Below are 26,402 nucleotides of genomic sequence, written 5' to 3' on the forward strand. Positions count from 1 at the left end.
CCAAGGATTGCGGTTAATTCTTCACAACCGAGGGACATGAAAAAGAGATCAGAGTGGTTTGTGGTCCTTCATTTTATATTAAAAAAAATCAAAGAATAAAGAAATAATGGCCTTGAGTAGCGCAGTTGTGAAAATGGGTCTGCAGAAAAGGTGATGATTAATCCAGGTCTGCTAACCTGACATTAACACGCAAAAAGGTCTGGGCTATTTTCTTCTTTTTCATGGGGATTTGTGTTCCATAGAATGGGCACACTGGGGTTTGTGTGCCAGAAGAGATCTTGGCTGTGGGAAGAGAAGTGTAGACAGATAAAAGCAGGCATTAGTGAGTGTTCGCTGCATAGTTTTTGTACAAATGAATGAATGCACAAATTGAATTAAAGAGAGCCAAGCAAGTACCACTGATGACTGTGTTTTCAAACAAGCGTTATGACTAATTTAGTTCTACCCAACAGTGGTTATTAAAAATAACAAAACAAATTCCTAGTAAGTTCTAGGCTGTTGGGACTGTGGGTAGGAGGTGTATTAACAGGTCTTGGGCTGAATGGTGGCTTCTGGTGTTTTTGATATATTATTAGGAGTGAATTAGATGAGTAAATAAAATACATGCCAGGAGGAGAGCCAAGTGTGGGCCACCAAAGATCACGTTTTATGGATTTTGGCTCAAGATTAATCCATTTATATACAATTGTGGACTATTTAAAACAGCAATACAGAAACTCTTACTTCTGTGGATCAGAAGCTTTGGTCTGTAAGGACTAATCGATATTTTTGTTGTGGATTAGTGCTGAGTTCATGTGTGCTTATTGTATTTCAAAAAACTAAGTAAAAACAAGTGAAAGGATAACCAGGAAATAAGGATGAGAATATGTCTGGAATCAAAGATCATTATTATCACAATTCAGCCTAGCTGAGTCCCATTAGGAAGATCAGGGCTGGTTTTTCTGTAAGGAAGAAGCGTAGAGACAGATGTTTGTAAGTCACTATGCTTGTTTTTGATTAGGGTGGTGAATTAATGCACGTTTATTGTAATAAATACAATTATTAGATGGAAAAATATGTACAATGAGAGCTATACTTGGGCCAGTGATGAGAATGTGTCAGGAACTAAAGATTGTGATTAATTCTGTGCTGCTCACCCGACGACCGTTAGAGAAGATCTCGGTTGTTTCACCGTTTTGAATATCTGCCTTGTGTTCCGCAGCGTGGAGGCCCCAGAGTGGGTCTAATGACACTGTTGATGAAGATCTTGGCTGTGACCTCTGTGGGAAATGAGCCATGGACCAACCAACGTGAGTGATGGTTAGTGTTGTTGTTTTACGGTTGGGTGGTTGGTTGATGGGTGCATATGTGCTGTTGAACATGAATGGGCACAAATAAAATCAAAGATGGCCAAGCATAGACCAGTGATGAGACACTGTCCTGAATGCAGGATGAGGAGTCTCATTTGGCCTGTCAGTGAATTAAAAAAGAATATAACTGAGCTGTTCTCTCTGTAAGAAATAAGCAAATAAAAAAGTAATTATATATGTGGCTCATTATGTTAATTTTATGTGTGATTATATTATACATTAATAATATATATATTTATATAAATATGATTGTTACTTTCCCTTAGCCTTCGGATGAATAGTGTGTCCTTATGTGTTTATTGATTTATTGTAAAGAAATGGGTGTTTATATTAGTAAAATCAAAATTAGTAAAAGCGTGGACTAAAGAAGATGATATAGTATGAGCCAAGATTTAGGACTACACAGTTCTGCAATTTTGAGGGACATTGAAACACAAATATGCTGTTTATTTTAGTAGCATTCTACTGTTATGCACTATGGTTTTAGCAACATTATCCTATTGGTGAAGTTTAGACTGTTAACTCAGTGAGAGATGAACATAGAAATGAAAAGAAGTGGTAGCTTACTATATTTTGTGTAAGATTCATGAATGTCCTTTTATTGTTTTTTTTTTAAAGGGATACATAAAATTTAAAAGGACAAACCACAGACCAGTGAGGATAATGTTTCATAAACTAAGGCTGATTAATTCAATTCTACACAAGTGAGACTCATTAAAAATGATCCAGGCTGTTCCTTCTTTTAAAAAGTTGCTTTCTGTTGCATGAAATGGACACAGCATAGTTTATTTAATCATGCAGTTTTTATGAAAATTTTGACTCTTATTTGGATGATAAGGATAAGGCAAAGAAAATGTAAGTAATAGTTGATGTTCTTAAATCTTCAGGTGGACAGTAGTTCAAGGGTGTTCATAAGTAAGTGAATGAATGAATGAACAAATTAATAAATAAAATGAGAGGGCAAACATGAGCCGCTAATAATATTTAATTATTCCAGAATTAAAATTTTTCTGATTCTGTACATGGGGCTTCCCTGGTGGCCCATGTGGTAAAGACGCCCCTTGCCAATATACACGGGTTCCATCCCTGGGATGGGAAGATTCACTGGAAAAGGAAATGGCAATCCACTCAAATATTCTTGTCTGGGAAGTCCCATGAGCAGAGAAACCTAACTGGCTATAGTGCATGGATTTGCAAAAGAGTCAGACAAGACTTAGCAACTAAAACGAGAATTTCGTACACCCCAGGTCCATTTAAAGTATGTGTCGGTTAAGGAGCAGATATTCAATATTCCTGTTCTTGCATGATCGTGTGTTGGATGTTAATTTCAGTGCTAAAAAAATTAATAAATGTATTTATTTATTTACCAGAATTTCAGGCAGATTCTTTACCATCTGAGCCACAAGGGAAACCCGTAATAGACATATAAGATACAGAGTATCCAAAATGTAGACTGGTGATGAGACTGACCCACAGATGAAAGGATTACAGTTAATTTAGTTCTGTGCTTTTGACTACCATAACCTAGCATGTTTCATTCCTTTTACCAGCTCTTTTGTATTTCATGGTGTATATGTGCTTAGCTTATTTAAACAGCCCTCCATGGATAAAGATCTAGGCTATTAACTCATTGAGCAAGGAACACAAAGGGAGATGAGAGACAGCGTAGGTGTTCTACCTGTGGAGTCAGAGACTGGATTTATGGATGTTAATTAAAAGTCCTTTGGAAATGATCAAATCAGACCAAGGAGAATCAGCATAGACCAATGATAAAGAATTATGATCGGTCCCATTTAGCTTCATTAGAAACAGTTCTAGCCTATTAGCTAAAGGTAAAGAATGTATTTTATGTCCAACAGAAATTTCTGTGCTGCTGGACATGACCTGTAATTTGTTCTGTTCAATACGGTAGCCACGAGCCACATGTGAGTAGTGAGCACTTGAAATGTGGCTAATGAGGATGGGGAGCTGAATTTTTAATTTTACTTTATTTTTATTAATTTAAATTTAAATAGTCATATATGACTATAATGGCAACTCTATTAGTTGCATTGGGTGGTTGGTTAATGAGAATTCCTTGAATATTAGGTATGAATAATTAAATACATAAATTAATAAAAGAGGGTTAATTATGGGCCAGAGATGAAAATGTACCATGTGAAAAAGATGATAATTAATCCAGTTCTGCATGGCTGAGATTCACTGGCAAAAAAGTCTTTGGTTCATGAAAAATAGATATAGGCTTATTCATTTATTGGATCAACTATTAAGTATTACTTTGAATGCATGCCCCAAAGTTTATGTGAACATTTCTCTAATGTTGAAGGTTTGTGTATTTTGGTGAGAGAGTATCAAGCAGTTATTTTTAAGGTTGTAGTTGGTAGGTTGAATAGTCATTTTGCAGATACTCATTGTAAGAATATTGTTTATTTCAAAAGAAATGAGTAATAAATAATAGAGACTCCGTGTATGATGCAAGGAAGAGAATATGCCATGTACCAACATTTGTAGTTAACATATCAATAGTAACTGTTGTCCATAAATAAAAGATATTTACATTTGTTGGTGAGGCATGTACAGACAGGTGTTACTAATTGTCAGTATGCATACAGAACTAAACAAGGGCCAAAGAAGAAAGTATATCATGAAGCAAATATTTGTGTTAATACCTTTCTGTACAGTTGAAACTAATTTCATAAAGTAAGAGTTTATGGGTAAGAATTGCAAAGATTTAGCTACCTTTTATATCCATGCCTAGTATATATACGTACATTACTGAGAAATCCCATGGACAGAGGAACCTGGCAGGCTAGAGTCCATGGGGTTACAAAAGAGTCAATCACAACTGAGTAAGCAACAACAACAAATTACTGAGATGGATAGAAATTATAGTTCTTGTTAGGTTTGATGGTACCTTCATGGTGATTTCATTGACTATATTATAAAAAACCAATAAATGAAAAAATTCTTAAAAATAAAAGGGAGGAAATGTATGAGTTAGTCATTGTGATAGTGCTGCATAAGTAACCCACAATTTCATTGGCTTACAGAATAACACTCATTACAACAATAGTAGTGTTTGTTTCTAACATAGGTGTCTTGCAGCATTTATGCCCTAGGCTGTGGCTTGACTTCACTTCTTGCCTTCTTATTCAAAGTCCTTAGATAAAGGAGTTGTAGTGTCTGGGTCATGCTTGTCTCATAGTGAAAACCTGAAACTCCAGAGGCCAAGTAAAACCACCTGTGTGCATTTTAAGGTCTCTGCTTGGACATTGTTTGTGCGTGTGCTTGGTTGTGTCTGACTCTGCAATCTTGTTGACTGTAGCCGCCAGGCTTCTCTGTCCATGAAATTTTCCAGGCAAGAATACAGAGTGGGTTGCTATTTCCTTCTCCAGAGGATCTTCCTGACCAAGGCTTGAACATGTGTCTCTTTTGTCTTCTACATTCGTAGGCCGATTCTTTACTACTTTGCCACCTAGGAATACAATGCTATAAATATATCCAAAAGTTTGTTCTCTATTATCTGTTTCTGTTTTGCATATACATTTACTTATGTCATTCTTTATTTCCACACATAAGTTATATCATACAGGTTTTGTCTTTCTCTGCCTGACATATTTCACTAAGCATACTATTCTTTAGGTTCATCTGCATGGCTTGAAATGGCAGAAATTCATTCTGAGTAGCAGGGCTTCCCTGATAGCTCAGTTGGTAAAGAATCTGCCTGCAATGCAGAAGACCCCAAAATTAGTATTTTCATTTTTTACCAGATATATCCTAGGACTGGAATTGTTGGATGATATCATAGTTTTATTTTTCGTTTTTTAAGGAATCTCCATACTGTTTTCCATAGTGGCTATACCAGCTTGCATTCCTTTCATATCCTAACATTTATTTTTTGGTAGACTTTTTGATAATAGGCATTCTGACAAATGATACCGCATTCTCGTTTTAATTTGCATTTCTCTGATAGTGATATGAACATCTTTTCATATACCTGGTAGCCATATGTATGTTTTCTTTGAAAACTTGAAACTTGGAATGAACTTGGAAATTCAAATCTTTTGTCTATTTTTTGGATGTTGTGTGTTTTTATGATATTGAGTTGTGTGAGCTTTGATTTACTCTTGTTAATTATCTTTTGAACAATAGATATAGGATTAAATTAATCCATGACTAATCGAATTAAATAATAGACAGATAAATACATAAAAAGGATCGAGGATGAACACTGGTGAAATGTGCAGTGAGCAAACTTTTAGATACACTTGACTTTGTTTTTCTTTCAATTTTGTTTATTTATTTATTGGCTGTGCCTCGAGGCTTGTGGGGTCTTAGTTCTCTGACCAGCAATTGTACCCATGGCCCCTTTGGTGGAAGTTCAGAGTCTTAATCACTGGACCACCAGGGAAGTTCTAGATTAACCCAACTTTGAATGATTAAGGCCCATGAAAAGAAAAGATAAAAGAAAACGTTTCATTCATTTTACAGTTGTTTCTATTTCACTTTATTTATTTATTTTACCATGGTTGATTTACACATTCTGCCAGAAATAAAAGATTTAGACTTTTAATCTGTTGAGACTATTGAGTTGGAAAATTGTTAGTGAAGTAAAATGAGGTGTTCTTGGATTGTTTTGTTGCACATTTAAAATTTTAACAAATTCAAGAAAGATTAAAGAACCAAGAATTGCCATTATGAGTGTGGATTTGCGTGAAATCCCACAGTGAGGTCCCTTATAGAAACAGTGTTTTAGTTCTGAGAGAAATGAGCAAAAACCAGAAGTTAGTAATGTCCTTAAAGTCTTGCTTTATGGTTATTGAAGGATATTGATTAATTATTGATGAATGAGTGAATGTATAAATGAATAAAGAAAAATGTCCCGGGCCTAGATCATTGATGAGTACTCCGAGGTGTTCAAACCAAGGATTTTGACTAACCCCTATAACACTGAGGTTTTTAGAAACAAGCCTAATTTACAGCTTTGGTGGGATACGAGGTTGTCACTGAAGTTAGGAATACAGGATTTGATAGATCTCAGGTGCAGATCCTTTTATTAGTGAATCAATAATAAGTAAATAAATAAACATATTATTTAATGAAGACAAAAAGATAGAGTGAGATAACTACCAACAATGACAGTTCATAATGAGATATAGATTATTCTTGAAACATTTCTTTGAAGTCGAATTCCAATAAATAAAGGGTCCAGGGTGTTTAACATGTTGATCAAGAACCTGTGTATGTATGTAAGCTCTATGTAAGAGTCAATGTTGTTATGGGTTGGTGGTTGTTAATTTTATTAAGAAAGTTGAAAAATAGAAATACAATAATCGATTATAGAACTACCTAATTAAAGAAAATCAAGCATGGGCCATTATTAAGAATTCATGATATGAGAAAAGTTACGATTTAATCAGGTTGTCTCAACCAGTATCATTTTTGAAAAATACGTTCAGTTGTTATTCTTTGGGTGTTGAGTTTATGGGCAGATGTTAGTGTTATTTTGGACTCTTACCTGGGGTATGTAGGTGACATTATTGTTAGCTAATGAAGGAATGAGTGAGTGATAGTCGCTTAGTCGTGTCTGACTCTTTGCAACCCTGTGGACTATACAGTCCATGGAATTCTCCAGGCCAGAATACTGGAGTGGGTGGCCTTTCCCTTCTCCAGGGGATCTTCCCAACCCAGGGATCAAACCCAGGTCTCCCTCATTGCGCGTGGATTCTTTACCAGCTGAGCCACAAGGGAAGCCCAAGAATTTCGGAGTGGGTAGCCTGTCCCTTCTCCAGCAGATCTTTCTGACCCAGGAATCAAACTGGGATCTCCTGCAGTGCAAGCAGATTCTTTACCAACTGAGCTATCAGGAAAGCCCCAATGAAGGAAGAGGTTATTTAAAAGAGGGCAGACATAGACCAATGAGGATATTGTATCATTAAAAATCATTTATTAATCTAACGGAACTCTTCTGATGTCCATATAAATAAAAGGGGATTGGGCTATGCCCACTTTAGGTAAAGAACTGTAGAGACAGTTATATATATATCTATATAGATATATATCTAAAACACTACAATAGTGTTTTAGACCACTTTGCATTTGTTTTGGGGAAAAAATGGACAAGTTATTCCATGAGTAAACAAATAAAAAATAAATATATAAGGGAAGTCGTAAAGTAAGGTCAAGCGTGGTGAGAAAGAATGATGTAAGTTTCCTTCACTCAAATCAAGGAAGACCTATAAAGAAGGTCATGTAGGCTCTTAACTATGTGGGTAGGGTTTGATAGAAAGAATTAGGAACAGACATAGTTCTGAATTATTATACTAGAATATAGATGTAGCAGTTGTCATCATTTAGTACATTAATAATTTAAAAAATAAAAAGAGAGCTGTTCTTGGGCTAATTGAATGTGTTTAGAAGGAGATTTTATGACAGATTTGTTTCAGCAAGACTAAGGTCTCATAAAAAAAAATCTACATTGCATCATCAGTTTTCTGAAATCCGTGTTTTACTCCACAGATTCAACATACCTAATCTGATTTATTCATTACCAGTGATGACGATCTTGTCTGTCACTTCTGTGGATAGAAAGCAAAGGGACTCATGTAAGTAACAATGTTTGTATTCTTGGTTTGAAGGTAATTCGTGTGGTCCATGGAACTATTTCAAAGGAATGAGTGGCTACTGCAGACAAAGTCAGAGGAAGCCACATATGGTCCACTGATGAGAATGTGTCATGAACCATGTATTAAGAGCGATCCCTATTAGTGCAACAGAGATCCATTAAAAACAAAGTTCGAAGATTTTGCATTCATTTTTGCAGTTGCTTAATATTCCATTTTATTTTTGTACCACATTGTAGGAGTATTTCTCAGTTGATGACAGTCTAGGTTGTTAAATCCTGGAGGAGGGAGTGCCTAGCAAGATGGAAAGTATTGTCAGTCCTCTAGTTATTGGGTAAGATAGTAAGTTCATTGTAATACTTCTAAAACATGAAGAAATTACATGAAAGCTGAGCAAGTAGGGAGTAGTAAAACACATGGGAAGGGCATGAAACAAGGTTGTTGATTAATCTACATTGAAACACTGAGATTCAATTAAAAATAGACCTCATTTGTTAACTCGGTGGGAAATAAGTAGTTGTAAACAGCTCTCTGCAATATTCAGAGATCTTGCTCTTGGGTTTTTGTGATTCACAGAAATCAATTTTTTAAAAAATCAGTTAAATCATGAATGAAATGATAAATAATGAATGTATAAACAATCCATGAACAATGTATAAGTAAATAGATGAAGAGTATTAAAGCAAATCAAAAAAGAGTATTGAGCTTGGATCAGTGATAAGCATTCTGGGGTATATGAATCAAGAATTTTGATTAAACCCTAACTCTGAGGTCCATTAGAAAAAAAGTTGGTTTTTTCCCTTTTAGGGGATAGAGTTTAGGGCAAATTGGGGATCTGTTCTTGGGCCTTAGCGGTTCCTCATTATGGCTTTTATTGATGTAAATGAATCAGTGAATGCATGAATGAATAGATAAATGTGTAAGTGAGTAAAGACAAAAAGGGTCACACCTGGGTATCCATGTTGGCATTCCAAGTTGGTGGGAGGATAATATAGTCATATATTTATGTGGGTTTTAAGCCTGGTGGCAATTGTTAGCATTTTTGGTGTTCAAGTATATAGTGTGTAGATTCTCAGGTAATTGAGATAATATGATTTATCTGGAATGATTATCTTAAAAAGGCAAACTATGAACAAATATGGAGCCTGTGTTCTGAAGTAAGGTTTGTAGCGAATCCTGATCTATCCTACTGATGTTCATATGAAGAAAGTAGGACCTGGTTTCTTCCTTCTAAGTCACGTAGAGACTTACACATGTGAAAATAGTGTTTCAGTTGGAGAGTTTAATACTTCATATATATATATAATTTTATTATGGAAAATAAATTGATGGTCAGATTATTCCATTGCAAATTAAATAAATAAATGAAAGGCTTTGTAAAGTCATAAAGTAAGATAAAGCTAGGATTATTTGTGAGAACGTGCCATGACATTAGTTTTAAAAAGCTATACAATTCTGCACAAAGTTCATGAAAATAGTTAGTAGGCCATTAACTTAAGAGCAGAGAATATGCAACTATGCACCTGTGATATTTAAAAACTCTATTCTTGAGTTGGGTATTGGATTCAGTGATGCTTATTACTACATAGCTTAAAATGAAAAGTCAAATAAGTTGATAAATAAAAAGAATTGCAGCTTTTCTACCAATTATGAGAATGTGATATGATCCAAGTTTATGATTAATCTGGCAGTGCAAAGCTCACACTGTAGACTGTAGAACTGGCTTTTCCTTGCTGCATGGACATACCACAGCCAACTCAATCATTCTCTAATGACCAATCTCTTAGCAGTTGCCAATGTCAGTAAAAAGCACAGAGATCAATATAAATAACTGCTGAAGCTCATGTTCTCAATTTGGGAAGTTTGTTCATGGATTTTCAAGGAATATTTTTTTTTAAAATCTGGTTTTACATATATAAATAAAATTAAAGAACACCAAACATTGATCAAGAGGGGATGTTATGTACCAAGGTTCATGATTAATAATTTTTAGAGCCACATAATGTCCCATTTTAGGATGACCCCAAAGTATATTTAGACATCCAGTCCTTGATGGACGAAGATCCATCCATGGATCTTCCGTGGAAGTCCATGATTGAAGATCAAGATCGTTTACTTGCTGAGGATGGAGAACATAGGAAGAAAATTACATTGTTTTAGTTGTAAGGGAAGATGGCAATTCATAGTTTTTTATTCTACCACCTTTAAAATATGAACAAATTGGGTCAAGAAATAAGCAAAAACCTATTATCAGTATGGTTTTGCTTTGAAACACACCTCTTGATTATCTGTTTGTGCAACAGAGAGGTGCATTGAAAAAAGACATTAAATGTATTAGTTCTGTGGGACAAATGTAAATAGACTTAACTTAGTAACTATCATTCATCTTGTTCTTGGCATTTATAATTCATGGATATTTATTGTATTTTAATTTATTCATGTAAAAATGATCTGGAAGGATGTGAATGAAGACGATAAAAATGCCAAGTCTGGATCCATGATGAGTGTCTTGGACTGTCTGAATTAAGAGTTCTGACTAAACTCTGTAGCCCTGAGGTCATTGTAAGAGGAGATTTAGTTATTCCCTCTAGGTAAAGGTGCTTGTGGCTTAAGAAAGGAGTATTCAGGATTTTGTTCTTAAGCTCTGTGTTCCTTGAGTATGGATTTTCTTTATAATAACTGAAATGATGCATGAGTAAAGAAAGACAGGAAGGAAGGAATGAAGACAGGAAAACCATACATTGTTCATTTATGAGAATATGTTTTCAAATATTTCTGAAGCACTGAAGTCTAGGAAAATAAATAAATCAAGATTTTACCTCTTCTGGCAGGGAGCAAATAGACACATATGCTCAACATTGAATACTGTTATGATGGATTGATGGATTGATAGTTGGTTGCCGATTGTTTATTTTGTTAAGAAAAGGGCGAAATGTTTGCACAAATAATTAAATATCTAATAGGAAGAAAATCATGGACCAGTGATGCGAATAAGTCCTATAACAAGAGTTATGGCTAATTTAAGATGGTTGACTGTGAGCATATGATCACATGCTAATATTATTGGAAAGTTTTTGTCCAGGGAGTTATAATTATAATAGTGACATGTTATAATTATATATTGCTGCTAGTGAATGAATGAATAGATTCATATTTTACTTGAAAGATGCAAATCGCACACCAATGAGGCACTCTATTATGGAATAAACATAGTGATTATCCTGTTTTAAACAGTTGACTTTCATACTTTAAAAAAAATCTAGGCTTTTCCTCTTTTGCATAATGTGCACATAGACAGATGCACATAATAGTATTTTGTTTCTGGGCTGCTGCCCATTTTAGCATTTTCTGTTTTCTTTATATAATGAGCAGCTGGTGAACTTATTCCATGAGTAATTAAATGAATGAATGAATGAGTGAGTGAATGAATACATAAAGACGAGTCAAGCTTGGGCCATGAAAAACAAAGATTAAAATTTATCTGATTTGCACAAGAAAGAATCATTAAGAAGAAAATCTGACTTTAAGGTTCTGACTTGTGGGTTAGATTGTGGATTTAGTGGTATTCAGTATATAGCTTAAAATGAAAATTAAATAATTGAGTAAATAAAAAACAGTGATGTTCCTGGGTCAAAGATATGAAACAAGTTTTAGGTCCCATCTAGAACTCTGCAATTAGTATCCTCTAAACATGCGTAAATTCATGAGTTTTCATTATTTTTAAAGCCTCCTTTTGACCTCAGAATGAATACACTGTAACTGACTTAATCGTATCTAATGAAGAAGCATTTGGGTGATATCACTGTGTTTAAGAAGCATATATACCAAGTTGGGTAACATTGAAAGTTTATGTTCTTGGTTAGGAGTATTTGTTCATTGTTCACTGAAATATTTCAAAAAAATTAGATAGCTACATAAAAGTATAAAATTAAAGAATGCTGTACAGTACCAATGACTAGACTAGCTAATGAACCGTAGGTGATGATGTTTAATTCAATTTTGCACAACTGATGACTCCTCCAAAAATTTGGAAAGTGTTTCACATATTTTCAGAGATGTTTGCTATTCTTTTATATTTACATGACAGTTGATATCAAGATTTTCCTTTCAAAAGATCTTAGTGGGAGGGAGCACATATGTCCACACTGAGGGTCATTGGAAAAGGAGATCTAGTGTTATTAGTTCTATAGGAAATGAGCATATCGATAGATCTTAGTAGCATTCAAGAATCATATTTTGAAGATTTTATGTTGTGTATGTAGTGATTGTGTTATTACTGAACTAGTGAATGAATCAATACATGAAGGGGTAAAAGATTGAGGAAAACAAGTGCTGAGCTTGGACCAATGATGACTCCTAGAGTGGGGGTTAGGTCTGAATCCAAAATTGTAATTAACTCCTATCTTGAAATTGGTGGTGTATCGAGAAAAAGGCAGAAGGTAAACTCTTTGGGAAATGAACTCAGAAATGGATAAATAAGTATGTAAATGAATAAAGATAAGGAGGGCCTCACAGAAACCAATTATGGAATTATGCAATAAAGCAAAGATTATTAGTGCATGTTTGAAACATGGGGTTCTGTAGATGAACAGATTAAAGCTCTGTACCCTCTACGGGAACAATTCAGAGATAACTGAGAGTCCAGGCGGCCGCTTTCATTGCTGGTTTTGCTGTTTTAATTATAAAAGAACAACAAAAAAAGTTTATATAAAGAGTTGCTTACATAGTTGTTTTATTGAGAGAGGGCCAAACACAAAGCAAAATTAGACTTTGTCATATGATCAGAGTTAAGATTAATCTATCTCTAGTCACTGAGTTTTATTTAAAAAACATCAAAAGAGGATTTAGTTAGTTACGTCAATAGGCTATGAGCATTAAGAAGGATATCCAGTGCTCTTATGTAGTACTTTGGTTTTTTTCATTGATCTTGATATATTGTTACAAGAGAATAAAGGAATGCATTTTATATATAGACTAGTTATTCAAAAGAAGGCCAAAGAGGGGCCAGGGAGGAACATGTGTTTGGAACCAGAGGTAATATGTACTCCTGATATGTCCAAATATTGTCAAGATAAAGAAGGAGGACTCTGGGTTCTTTCCCACTTTGGCTAAGTACACATACAAAATTTACATGGAGAAATTCTTTAGACAAACAATCTATTTCATGCCTAATTATATACGGAAATCAATAAATGAACTACTAGACATTATAACTCAGAAAAAATCATGTGAATTGGTGAGAATATGCCATAAAATAAAGATCTACATTTATCTAATGCTGCACAAGAGAGGTACATTATAAGCAATCAGCAAGTTGTTAGGTTTATGGATAGGGAGTATGTAGACACATATTTATGATAGATAGAGGTTTGTAGTCTCACACTGCTCTTCACTGTATTATTTAAAAATAAAAATTAAGTGAGTCAATAAAGAGTGACATTCTTGGGCAATGAAGAGATTATTAAATGACCGAAGTTTATATTAATAATTAACACAGAAAAACTGGCTTCTGTTAAAGAAAATTTTTTGAAAGTCTACATTTTCACCAAGTGAACATACTACAGATGATTTAATCATTATCTAGTGCTGAAGATCTTGGCTTTTACACGCTTGGTGGGTAAGGACAGAACAGAGTGATGTAAGTGATAGAGTTTATGTTCTTGGGTTGGGAGGTTAGTTTATGGGTGTCACTTAAATTTTTCAAAGTAATAAATGGGTATATTAATCAATAAAACCACCAGCGTGGGCCGGAATTGGGATTTATGACAGATAATTTTTTAATTCTCTCAAAATTCAATAAAAAAGATGCAGGTGTTTCCTTCATTTCTGGGGATGAAACCTTGTGTTTTAGTTTTGCAGTGCATTTCAAGCACTGCTCGACTGGTAAAGATTTAGGCTGTTAATTTTTTGACAGAGGAGCACACTGGAAGATGGACAAAATTGTTCTAGTTGTGGAGTGAGATTATGGATCCCTTAGTTTTTCATTGCCTTGTCTTTAAATGGAAAGGGCCAAGCTAATGGACTAATGGGACTGATATGATGCAAGGGTGCTAGTTAATTTATATGTGCAGAAAGCAAATATGTAAGTGTATTGCATAAAATGTTGTCTGTTAGCACAATGGGAAGTGGTCATATATAGACAGTTCTTAGTGATAGTCAAGGATGTTCTTGGGGTTTTTGATTCATGAGGATGGATTATATTATTATTAGTGAGTCATTATATAATTGAATAAACAATATATAAGAAAGGAAGAAAAAGATATTCAGTATAGACTAATGATGAATATTCTGAGATGTGTGAGTCAAGGATTTTGATGAAGCTTTGTAACTTTAAGATTCATTAGAAAAAAGAAATCTTATTTCCTTAGTGGAAAAGGGACTTATAGCAAAAGTCAGGAGTAATCAAAGATGCAGTTCTTGAGCTTTATTTCTTAGTGTCTGTGAAATGTACCCTAAGTAAAGCAATGCAAGAATAAATGAAGGAAGTGTAAATGAATGATGACCAATGATCCAAGCCAGCAGTGAGTAAGGATTATTAATATATTATTTCCTGAAGCACTAATCATAACCTGAATAGATCAGGTCTTACTTAACTGTTTTCCATATAGGATATAGTCTATTACAAGAATCCTTGTTGCTTTTGGATTGGTGTTGGGTAGTTGGTTGTTAGGTTATTTAGAAAAGGAACAAACCATTCACATTAAAAATAATTGTTTAAATAAGTGCCTAATTGAAAGAAGGCCAAACATAGATAAGTATTGAGAATATGTTAGTATATATGATCAAATCACTCTGTTTACTGTCTATTATTTAAAACAAAACAAGAAAGGATCTAACAAGTTGTCTGTGGAGAATAAGTGTCTGACCAGAAACTAGTGTTAGTCAATATTCTCTTTCAGGGTCCTGGCTTGAATTCATTTTGAATGTGTTGTTAAAAGTGAATAAATGAATGAGTTCATATTTTGGTCAATTATTTAGAAGAAGGTAGTACATGAGTCGGTGAGGAGCAGGTGTCATGAAACAAAGGTAATGATAAACTATTTTCAATGAAAAAGGGATTCTTGTCTTATCAAATTATTCTTGGAGTATTTAAATAAGAGAAAAATAAGAGTCAATGAAAAATTAAGGTAAATATTACACCATTTTTTCACAGCTACTCTTAGCAATGCATGAATGTAGTCCTTTGAAAAAGATGAATGAGGCTGTGAACTGTGTGGTTAGGGAGTATATAGATCAATAGAATACCAGTTACATTAATTATTCTTGTGTTAGGTGCTGGATTTAACAGCATTTGCTATATTAATTAAAAATTAAGCAGTAAACAAGTCAATATATAAAAAGTCTGTAACAAGAATGTGATAGGATCCAAGGTTTATGATTAATCTAGTAGCTCATGACTCCAGTTTGTAAGTTAAATTTATCCTATTACATTCTCTATAAAAATATGCATCTTATATCACAGAATGAAAGCACTATAGCTGATTTAATTGTTCAATAGTCTTAAGAGTTTAATTTTTACCTCTGGGTAGGGTATTGTGGAACTTCCCTGTAGCTCATATGGAAAAGAGTCTGCTTGCAATGTGGGATACCTGGGTTTGATCCCCAGGTCGGGAAGATCGGCTGGAGAAGGGAATGGCAACCTACTCCAGTATTCTTGCTTGGGAATTCCCATGGGCAGAGGAGCCTGGCAGGCTACATACATACAGCTCATGGGGTCGCAAAGAGTCAGACACGACTGAGTGACATAAGTTATCGAGAGACTTTGGTAGACGACAGTGGTCAAAATGCATGTCCTTGGGTAAGGAGATTTGTTCATCCTGACGTTATGTCAAAGGAAAAGAACCAAATACATAAAATCAAAGAATGCCACGGGCTGTGTTCTCCCACTCAGTCGTGTCCGACTCTGCGACCCTATCGACGACAGCTCCTCTGTCATGGGATTTTCCCAGCAGGAGTGCTGGAGTGGCTTGCCATTTCCTCCTCCAGGGGCTCTTCCTGAACCAGGGATTGAACCCGTGTCTCCTGCATCATAGGTAGATTCTTTACTGCAGAGCCACTGGGGAAGACCAAAGGATGCCATGCAGGGTCAAAAGTGGTAGTTAACCAAGTTTTACGAGTAATCTGAGGTCCATTAAAAATGATGGGGATCTTTTATTCATCTTCAGTGTTTTTATTATTATATTTTATTTTATATCATGGTTAATTTAAACCTTTCATCAGTGATAAAGAGCTAGGTCATAACTCCTTGAAAGGGGAGTAGATAGGATGAGAGAATATAGTATCAATGTCCTCATTGTGAGATAAGACACTTGGTGGTTGATCACTGTATGTATAAGTTTATTTTTTTTATTATGTAACAAGTTACCCTACAACTGAGCAACTGAAAGCAACAGTAAATATTTGTTATGCGTCACATCTTCCATGGGGCAGGAATCTAGAGAGGATAGTGGGCAGTTTTGGTTTAGAGTCTTTTGTGAGCTTGCAGTCAAGATGTCAGGTAGGATTGCAGATACGTGAAAGCTTGGGCTGGAGGATTTGCCTCCATGAATCACTCAGAAGGCTAGAAAGTTTGTCCTGGTCGTTGGCAGGGGGACCACAGTCCCTTCATACGTGGACCTCTCCTTAGGACTGCTTGAGTGTCCTTGCAACATGACAGCCGAGTTCCCCACGAGCAATCAGTAGAAGAGAAAGGGAGGCAGAAAGCTCAATGTATGTATAATTAAGATTCAGATCAAACACTGTCTGCCTGTCAAGTATTCTGTTGGGTATAGAGGCCGGGCATGATTTAGTATGGGAGGAGACTGCAAGGCTACAAGCACTAGGAACCAGGAATCCTTGGGTGCCATCTTGGAGGCTGGCTACCATATGTACCATCTTTAAAACATGGAAAAATTAAGTGAAAGGAGGACAGGCATAGTAGATAAAGTATAAATATGGGATTGACATGAAGCAAGTAAGCTGATAATCTCAGGGTATAATGTCGTGATCTGCTGCAAAAAAGATGTAGAATCTTAGTTTTGTGAAAAATAAGCCTATAGATAGACCTTAGTAATATTCTAGGATATTGTTTTTAGGGTTTTTTGAATTTTACACATTGACTTTATTATTATTAGTGACTTAATTAGGGAATCAGTAAACAAAAGTATGCATGAATAGAAAGGTGCAAAGTTTGAACCAATGAATATCTGAGGTGTATGTGAATAAATGATTTGGTTAAACCCTGTTTAACCAAATTCTGAGGTCAGAGACCTAGTTAATGCCTGTACAACAGAAGTTAATGATCAGGATTTTGTTCTCAAGCTATTAATAATCATAGATATGGATGGGATTACTATAAGTGAATTAATAAATGAGAAAGTATATCTGTATAGAAGACAAGGAAAGCCATATGTGGTCCAATTATGACTGTTTAATGTATTTTTGCTATTAATACATTTCTAAAGTGCTCAATTCCAATATAAATCTATTTGGATAAATAGCATACATAGATAAATACCTGGAAATCAATGTTCTGCATTATTTGAGAAGTGCTGACTGCTTATTGAAAATAAGAAGATATCTAATTGGTTATGTCTGGGAGTAATGAATACATGAGTGGCTGTTAATACCATTCAGATTTCTGATCCAGCCTCTATGTTCAAGGGTATTGATGATATTATGAGTGAACATAGAAGTCCATTTATCTTTCAACCAAGTATTTTGAAGAAGGTAAAGTGGGATTTCTCAGCCTTGAATTATTGAAATTTTGGGTTGGATGTTTCATAGATGTGGGAGACTCTTGTACACTGTAGAGTATTTGGTAACTGCACTGACTTCTACTAACTAGATGCCACTAGGTGGAACCCCCTCTCCCAGTGTGACAACCAAAACTATTTCAACATTGGCCAACACCTTCTGGGGACAGTTTGGCCCCTGCTGAGGACCAGTAAGGTCAAACATGGGCCACTGAGGAACATGTGTTAAAAAACAATGTGACTCACTTGTCCTATTGTTCCTTATTGATATTCAGATGAAGAAAAAAAGCAACTAGGCTCTTCCCACTTTATCTCAGATTCACGTGTATAGTTGCATCTAATTGTATTGCAATTTGAGTTGTTCATGGATAGATCATACTGTTTTCTCTGGAAAAGTAAGTTGAAGTTTAACTTATTCATGAGTACAAGAGTAAATGAATAAATAAACAGTGACTAGATAAACAAATATATAATGGAGGGTCTAGCATATACTATTGGTGAAAATGTGCCATGAGGAAGTATTTAAATGAATCCCATCCTGCACAAGTGACATCTACTATTAGGAAAAATGCTCTAGATTCTTTTTTTAAAAACATATTTTATTGAGTTATAGATGATTTACAATATTGTGTTAATTTCTGCTGTCCATCACAGTGATTCAGTTACATATCTATCTATATACAAAAATACACATATATATTCTTTTCCATTATAGTTTATACATTGATAGATTCTTACCATGTTGGGAGAGAGTACACTGTGGGTTTCTTTTAATCACCATTTCATATTCTTGTGTTGAGTTCTAGACAAGTCAATAAATAATATGCTAGCTGTTCTGGGCCCTTTGATTAAAATGTGTCCTGAATCAAAGTTTATGATTGATCTATTACAGGCTTATTAATATTCCTTGAAAAATATAAATTGTAGACTCAGATTCTTTCTAAAATCCACTATTAACTCCACACAAAGGATCCACCACACTTGACTTAATTATTCTCCATTGGTGGAAATCTTGGCATCATTTCTGTGAGTCAGAGTGCTAAAACAGATCTAAGTAATAGTAGAAGTTCTAGATTTGGTTCATGCTTATTTTAGAAAAAATAAAAAGTTCCATGCCTCAGCCAGTGATAGGGATGTATTATGAACAAAAATAAATTAGGTTACTCCAATTCAACCTAAGTGAGGCTGTGAAAGAAAATAAGAGGGAGGACATTTTCATCTGCTTCAGAGTAGATAACCATTTCACTTTACTTTTGTACCATAGCTAATTTAAATTTCCTCAGGTGACCTTGGTAACCAAGTCTTCAGTGATAGCACATAGGAAGGTGGTTGAGATTGTCAGGGTTCCAGTTGTGGGGTTATTGATGATCATTCAGTTTACTATATTTAATGTGGGACAAATTAAATGAAAAGGAGTAAGCATGGATCAGCCATGACTACAGAATTTCCAAGAAATGAGGAAGCTAATAAATCCATGTGTGTGACACTGAGATTTGTATGTTGATTTTAGCAGTTTCAGAAATCTTAATTTGGAGATTTTCCTTTGTTGACTTTCTTATTGTTAGTGAATCAGTGAATGATTCAGTCAATAAAGATGCAAATGAATGAAGGAGTGGAATGCCAAGCCAAGACGAACGATGAGTATCATGCGGTATCTGAATCCAGAATTTTACTTAACTAAGCTTTATAGCTCCAAGATCTATCAGAAAAAGAAAATTACCCCATTAACTCTGTGGGACATGATCATATAGCACAAGTGAAGAAGTGTCAGTTCTTATTCTTGGTCTGTTGAAGTTCTTGAGTATAGATTATATTTTAAGTAAATCAGTATGTGAATAAAATATGTAAATGAATGAAGACAAGGAAGGCGCTGAAAAGACCAATTATGAGAGTACATAATTAAATAAGGAACAAGACTAATACCATTTGGAAGTGCTGAGTTCCAATAAAATTAAATAGATCAAAGCTCTTGTCCTTTTGAGTAAGAAGCAGAAAAGACAATTTCATGTAAGAGTCAATGTTGCGTTTGAAGAGCAGATTTTTTTGTTTCTGTTATTTTTTACATGTCGCTCCCTTTTCCAAAAGGCTTTATTTTTTAAGAGCAGTCTTAGGTTCATGGCATAATTAAGGAAAATGTACAGGGATTTCCCACAGTTGCCCTGGCTCTACATGTATATCACCTCTCCTATTATCAACATCCCACACCAGAAGGGTACATTTATTACAACTGATGAACCTTCACTGACACATCATTTTCACCCAAAGTCCATCGTCAACTTCAGGGTTCACTGTTGGTTGTAGATTCAGTGGTTTTGGACAAATATATTGGGTTGGTGAAAAAGTTTATGTTTCTCTGTACCATTTTATGGAAACACCCAAAGGAACTTTTTGGCCAACCCAATATAATGACATGTATCTGCCATTATGGTATCATACAGAATATTTCGCTGCCCTAAAAATCCTCTGTGTCGCTTCATTTTTCTCTCCCTTTAACCCCCGGCGATTTCAGCATGTAATAGTGTTGGAATTATACTGTACATAGCCATTTCATATTGTCTTTAAATTTAGTCATACTAAATTTGAGGTTCCTTCGTGCCTTTTTATGACTTTGATAGCTCATTTCTTTTTAGTGCTGAATAATCTTCCGTTATTTTGATGTAAAACAGTTTATTTATCCATCTACCCACTGAAGGATGTGTTGGCTGCTTCCAGGTTTTGCCGATTGTGAATAAAGCTGGTATAAATATCCATGTGGAGGTTCCTGTATGGACATAAAATTTCAGCTCCTTGGGGTAAATACCAAGGAGTGTGATTTCTAGATTGTGTGGTAAGAATAAATTTAGTTTCATAATAAACTGCCAAATATCTGCTGTACTAGGTGAGTAGTGGTACTTCGCTGTTTTAATTTGCATTTCCCTCATGACATATAATGTGGAGTGTCTTTTCAGATGCTTATTTTCCATCTGTTTATCATCTTTGGTGAGATGTCTGTTCAGGTCTTTGATTCATTTTTTAATCAAGTTGTTTATTTTCTTACTGTTGATTCTAAGGATTCTTTGTATATTTTGGAAACAGTCATTTATTAGACATGTCTTTTGCAAATACTTTCCCCCAGTCTATGGCTTGTGTTTTGTTCTTTTGAAAGTTTCTTTGCAGAACAGAAACATAATGAATTGCAGCTTATCAATTATTTCACATAGTGTGTCTTTGGTATTGTATTTAAAAAGTCATTGTCAAACAAAAGACCAGCTAGATTTTCTTTTATGTTTTATTCTAGCGGTTTTATTGTTTTTTTATTTTTATTTAGGTCTGTAATCCATTTTGAGATAATTTTCGGGATGGGTGTAAGATCTGTGTCTAGATTTCTTTCTTCTTCTTTTTTTAAATGTGAACATCTAGTTGTTCCAGCACCACTTGTTGAAAAGATTATCTTTGTTCCATTGTATTTCCTTCGATCCTTTGTCAAGGATCAGTTGCCCGTATTTTTGTGGGCCTTCCTTCTGGGCTCTCTTCTGTTCCATGGATCACTTTATGAGTTCTTTGACCAGTCACACTGTCTTGATTATTGTAGCTTTATAGTACATCTTGAAGTCAGGTGATGTCAGTCCTCCAACTTTGTTCTTCAATATTGTGTTCACTATCCTGGTTTTTTTGCCTGTTCATATAAACTTTAGGATCACTCTGTTTACAATCACAAAACACCTGCTAGAACTTCAATCGGAACTGCCTTGAATCTATGGATCAAGCTGGAAAGAGCTGACATATAGACAGTATTAACTCTGCCTACCCATGAGCATGGAATATCTTTACATTTATTTAGTTCTTTGATTATTTTCATCTGAGTTTTGTAGATTTCTTTATATAATTTTTGTACATATTTTGTCAGATTTATATGTATTTCATTTTTTGGTTGTCAATTTAATTTTAAATTCCACTTGTTCATTGCTATTATATAGGAAAGTGACTTTTATTTACCTTGTATCCTACAGCCATGCTATAATTGCTTGTGAGTTCTTGTTAGTCCTTTTGTATTTTCTACACAGATAACCATGTCATCTGTTAACAAAGACAGTTTTATTTCATCTTTCACTAATGGTATACTTTTTGTTTCTTCTTCTCTTGTTATGTTTGCTATAACTTCTCATACAATATTGAAAAGAAGTGTTGAGAGAGAACATCCTTGCTTTGATACTGATATTAGTGGGACAGTTTCAAATTTTTCATTAGTTATGATATTAGCTATAGGTATTTTTTTTGACAGGTAAAAAGTGGATTTATTCAGATTCAGAGAGAAGCAGACTCCACAGACAGTATGGGCCATTGCAGAGGGTGATTAAGGCCTGGCTTTAGGTATTTTTTTCATAGATATTCATTGTCAAATTGAGGATATTCCTTTCTGTTTCTAGTTTGTTGAGAGTTTTTTTCTTCCTCATGAATATTGTATTTTATCAGATACTTTTTCTGCTTCTATTGATATAATCATGTGGGTATTCTCCTTTTGATCAACACCCTTTTGACGTGATGTGCATGATAGGATAATATCTAGTGGATCATACTTTATTTCTTTTTATACATTATTGGATTCATTTGCTCATAATTTTTTGAGGAATTTTGCACCTATGTTCATTAGAGATACTGTTCCATAATGTTTTGTTTTGTTTTTTTTTCTATTAGATTGCAGTAATGCTGGCTTCATAGAATGGGATAGGAGATTTTTCTCAACTTTTATCTTCTAAAAGAGATTTTGAGAGAATTGGTATAATTGTTTTTCCTTAAATATTCTGATAGAATTCACCAGAGAACCCACCTAGGTGTGGTGCTTTCTGATTGGGAAGATTGTCGTTGTTTGGTCCCTCAGTCGTATCGGATTCTTTGCGACCCCATGGACTGCAGCACGCCAGGCCTCGCTGTCCATCACCATCTCCCAGAGCTTACTCAGATTCATGTCCATTGAGTCGGTGATGCCATCCAACCATCTTGTCCTCTGTCGTCCCCTTCTTCTCCTGTGTTCCATCTTTCCCAGAATCAGGGTCTTTTCTAATCAGTTAGTTCTTTGCATTAGGTGGCCAAAGTATTGGAGCTTCAGCTTCAGCATCAGTCCTTCCAATGAATATTCAGGACTGATTTCCTTTAGGATTGACTGATTTGATCTCCTTGCAGTCCAAGGGACTCTCAAGAGGCTTCTCCAACACCACAGTTCAAAAGCATCAATTCTTTGGAGCTCAGCCTTCCTTATAGCCCAACTCTCATACATGACTACTGGAAAAACCATAGCTTGGACTAGTCAGACCTTTGTTGGCACAGTAATGTCTCTGGTTTTTAATACACTGTCTAGGTTTGTCATAGCTCTTCTTTCAAGGAGCAAGTGTCTTTCAATTTCACGGCTGCAGCCACTGTCCACAGTGATTTTGGAGCCCAAGAAAATAAAGTCTGTCACTGTTTTCATTGTTTACCCATGTATTTGCCATGAAGTGGTGGGACCAGATGCCATGATCTTAGTTTTTTGAATGTTTAATGTGTATCTTTTTGAATTAGTGTTTTTTTTCCCCTAATATAAACCCAGGAATGGAATTGTTGGATCATATGATCATTATATTTTTGTTTGAGAAACGTCCACACTCTTTTCCACATTTTACATTCCTCCCAATAGTATATGAGGGTTCCCTTTTCTCCACATCCTTGCCAATACTTGTTATTTGTGTTCTTTTTTATGATGGTTATCTGACAAGTGTGAGGTGATATTTCATGTAGTTTTGTTTTGCATTTGTGAGGCTGAGCATTTTTTCTTGTGCCTGTTGGGTACGTGCCATTTCCTCTTTGGAAAAAAATTAAGTTTTACTGCCCATTAAAAAATTTTTTTTATATTGAGCTATATGAGCTCAATGAGCTATATGAGCTATATGAGTATGTGTTGGATATATACCCCTTATTGGATGTATTTAAATGTACCCAAATAAAGATTTAAATGTACACAGTTCTGCAAAAATAGCATCCATTAAAATTATCTTTTATTCTGTTAAGCGGTTAAAATACAAAGATAGTTTTGATAAATGTCTTTCTTATTCTTATGTGGTTGTCTTAACAGTGGTTATAACATTATCTGAAAGTCTAATATTGGATTAATTAGAAAGATTTGAAGTTTATAACTACCTACTTCCACATAACTATAATGCATTTAAATTCTAGTTTAATTCTCCTGTTTCCTCCATAGAATGAACATAGGACAGCACACATTCATTTTCTAACAAGCAAAATCTTGGCAGTTAGCTTTGTGGGTTAAGAACGTAGAGAAAAATAAGTAAGTAAGACTTGAATTTCCTATCCTTGGATAGGGTGGTTTGTACACAAATATTTAGTGGCATTTCAAAAGCGTCAACGTGTGTCTGCAGGAAATAGAAATCTCAAATATGGACCAGTGATGGGAATATGGTATGAATCAAAAGTTATGTTTAGTCTAATTCGGCACAACTGAGGCAATGAAAAGAAGTAGTCATTTCATTCATTTTTAGAACTATTTTATATTACATTTTGGGGCTTCCCAGGTTGCTTAGGAGGTGAATGAGAGGTGGGTTTGATCTGTGGGTCTGGAAGATCCCCTGGAGGATGAAATGGCAACCTGCTTAGTGACCGAGCACATGCACGTGCAATATTACATTGTATGTTCCTCCACAAACCGTGCTGGTGTAGCACTGGCTAATAACTGCGGGGCACTCCGCAGGCCCACGGAAGACTCTGTGTTTGAGAAGTGATTAACGGTGGTGACTTCACCACCACACAACCACCACAGTTGTTGAACCCTCTTTAGAACATGGGCAATTAAATAAAAGAAGCACCCAAAATGATCAGTGTTGAATATGAATTTTGCATGAATTATGGATGTTCACTGATCACGCATGTTCTCTGAGGTCCATTATAAAAGGAGATTTTGTTCCTGGAATTTTATGATTGTGTTGTTATTCATGGATCACTTAATAAGTAAATACAGAAAGAAAATCGTGTCTGGATCAATGATGAGTTCCATGGGGTATCTGAAACAGGAGTTTTGATTAAACCCATAAGTGATTCTGAGGTCCATCATAAAGACACGTGGCTAAATTATCCCCTCTGTGGCACAAGAGTACTTGGCACCTTGTGTTTGTACGTTTGTGGTTCTTGGGGATGGATAGTATTTTTATTATAATGTTGACCCATAAATAAAAAGTGTATCAGTAAATTAAATATATCATGTACCTATTATTAAGGGATATAATAAAACATGGATTATTATTAAAATCTAGCTGAGACTGTTTACTGTACATTAACAGTAAAGGATCTTACTATTCTGGAAAGGAGTGTGTATATATATGGTCATCTGCCTATAACAGTTTTTGCTTTGTGTTGGTACTGCATTGTTGGCTGGTTGTGGTATTAAGGAAATGAAAATGCATTAACTTATATAAATTCTTGTTTAAATAACCACATTTAATTAAGAGACAGAGACCAGTGGTGAGAATGTTTTGTAAGACAACACTTCTAATTAACCCAATCCTTTTTTTCATTGATTTTTATTAAAACAATAAAAATGAACAAGTCTGTTCTCCTCAATGGCAATGGCTATATAGATAGACAAAAATTTTGTTCAGTGCTCTTGTCTAGTGGATACGATCACAGATACTGATATATCTGTGTAAGCGGACGAAGTTTTAATTTTGTATCTCAACCTTCTTTTGAAAAGGTCAGCAAACCACATACCAATTCAGAACCCATGTTGTGGTATCAGGATACTGATGCATCTTATTTTCTGAGTTAGATATTCTAGAAAAATTCTAAGCTCGTCTGCTTTTTGAAGTGCATGTTTGAGCCTTTCCCTGGTCCAGTGAATTGATTCTGGGTTGGTGTCTAACCATTTTGAGTTCTCTTTAGAAAAATAAAGGTATGATAATATCTGAATAACACAATAAATCAGTAAGTGAATGAATCCCTAAATCAATATAGTGGTGGATACGTGAGATTATCTCATGAAAAAAATATGTCCAGTTCCATAGAAGTAAGTCAAGTAAGGTGATCTTGGCTCTTCCTGTGTAAGTAGGAGGTAAAGTAAGATGTCTCTAATTGCAGTTTGTTGAGCAGTCGAATTCAGTATAATTCATATTATTTAACAGCCAAACTTAAGTAAATGAAAGAGTACCTTTCTTAGGAAAATGATGAGAATATGATATAAAGTAGAGTTTATGATTAATCTAGTCCTCCCTACAAATACCAATTTTAAAAAAGCTAACTCTATTTTTAGAGTTTTTAATAATAGACTTTTTGTTTCCCTTTATAAAATGAACACCACACAGCTGACTTAATCAGCTTTAATGGTGAAGACCCTGGCTATTACTTCTGGGACTAAGGAGCTTAAAGACTGAAATAAGGAAATATCAGTGTTGGTGTTCTAAGCTCCGATGGGGATTATTAATGGGATCCCACTGAATTATTTCAATAAAATAAATAGTCAAATAGCACGTGAAATTAAGGAATGCCAATTATGAGCCCATGATTGGAATGTGTCATAAATTAACATTTATGATTAATTCAACTCAGCCCCACTAGGGATCATTCATTACTAAAGGGATGCAAGGAATTTCACATATTTTCAGAGCAGTATTCTATTAACTTCCTACTTAATATTCTGGCCACATTTGCTAAATCCATTTCTTCATTGATTAAGATTC

General features: G+C 34.9%; 1 long non-coding RNA gene and 2 other non-coding genes across 3 annotated transcripts in view; all 3 read left to right on the forward strand.

The window, feature by feature from the left end:
- LOC122707049 overlaps positions 1-26,402 on the forward strand; it is a 95,572-nt gene that overhangs the window by 16,471 nt on the left and 52,699 nt on the right. Inside the window, exons 5-7 of the long non-coding RNA XR_006344573.1 lie at positions 1,202-1,299; positions 1,968-2,053; positions 7,869-7,954. This is a non-coding gene — a long non-coding RNA (uncharacterized LOC122707049). The remainder of the gene's footprint in view (positions 1-1,201; positions 1,300-1,967; positions 2,054-7,868; positions 7,955-26,402) is intronic.
- LOC122707243 lies at positions 8,680-8,749 on the forward strand. The gene has a single exon (XR_006344760.1). It is a non-coding gene; the product is annotated as a small nucleolar RNA SNORD113/SNORD114 family (small nucleolar RNA).
- Positions 24,707-24,781, forward strand: LOC122707247. The gene has a single exon (XR_006344764.1). It is a non-coding gene; the product is annotated as a small nucleolar RNA SNORD113/SNORD114 family (small nucleolar RNA).

The sequence above is a fragment of the Cervus elaphus genome, chromosome 13, assembly GCF_910594005.1.
Source record: "Cervus elaphus chromosome 13, mCerEla1.1, whole genome shotgun sequence".
NCBI classification, from domain to species: domain Eukaryota; kingdom Metazoa; phylum Chordata; class Mammalia; order Artiodactyla; family Cervidae; genus Cervus; species Cervus elaphus.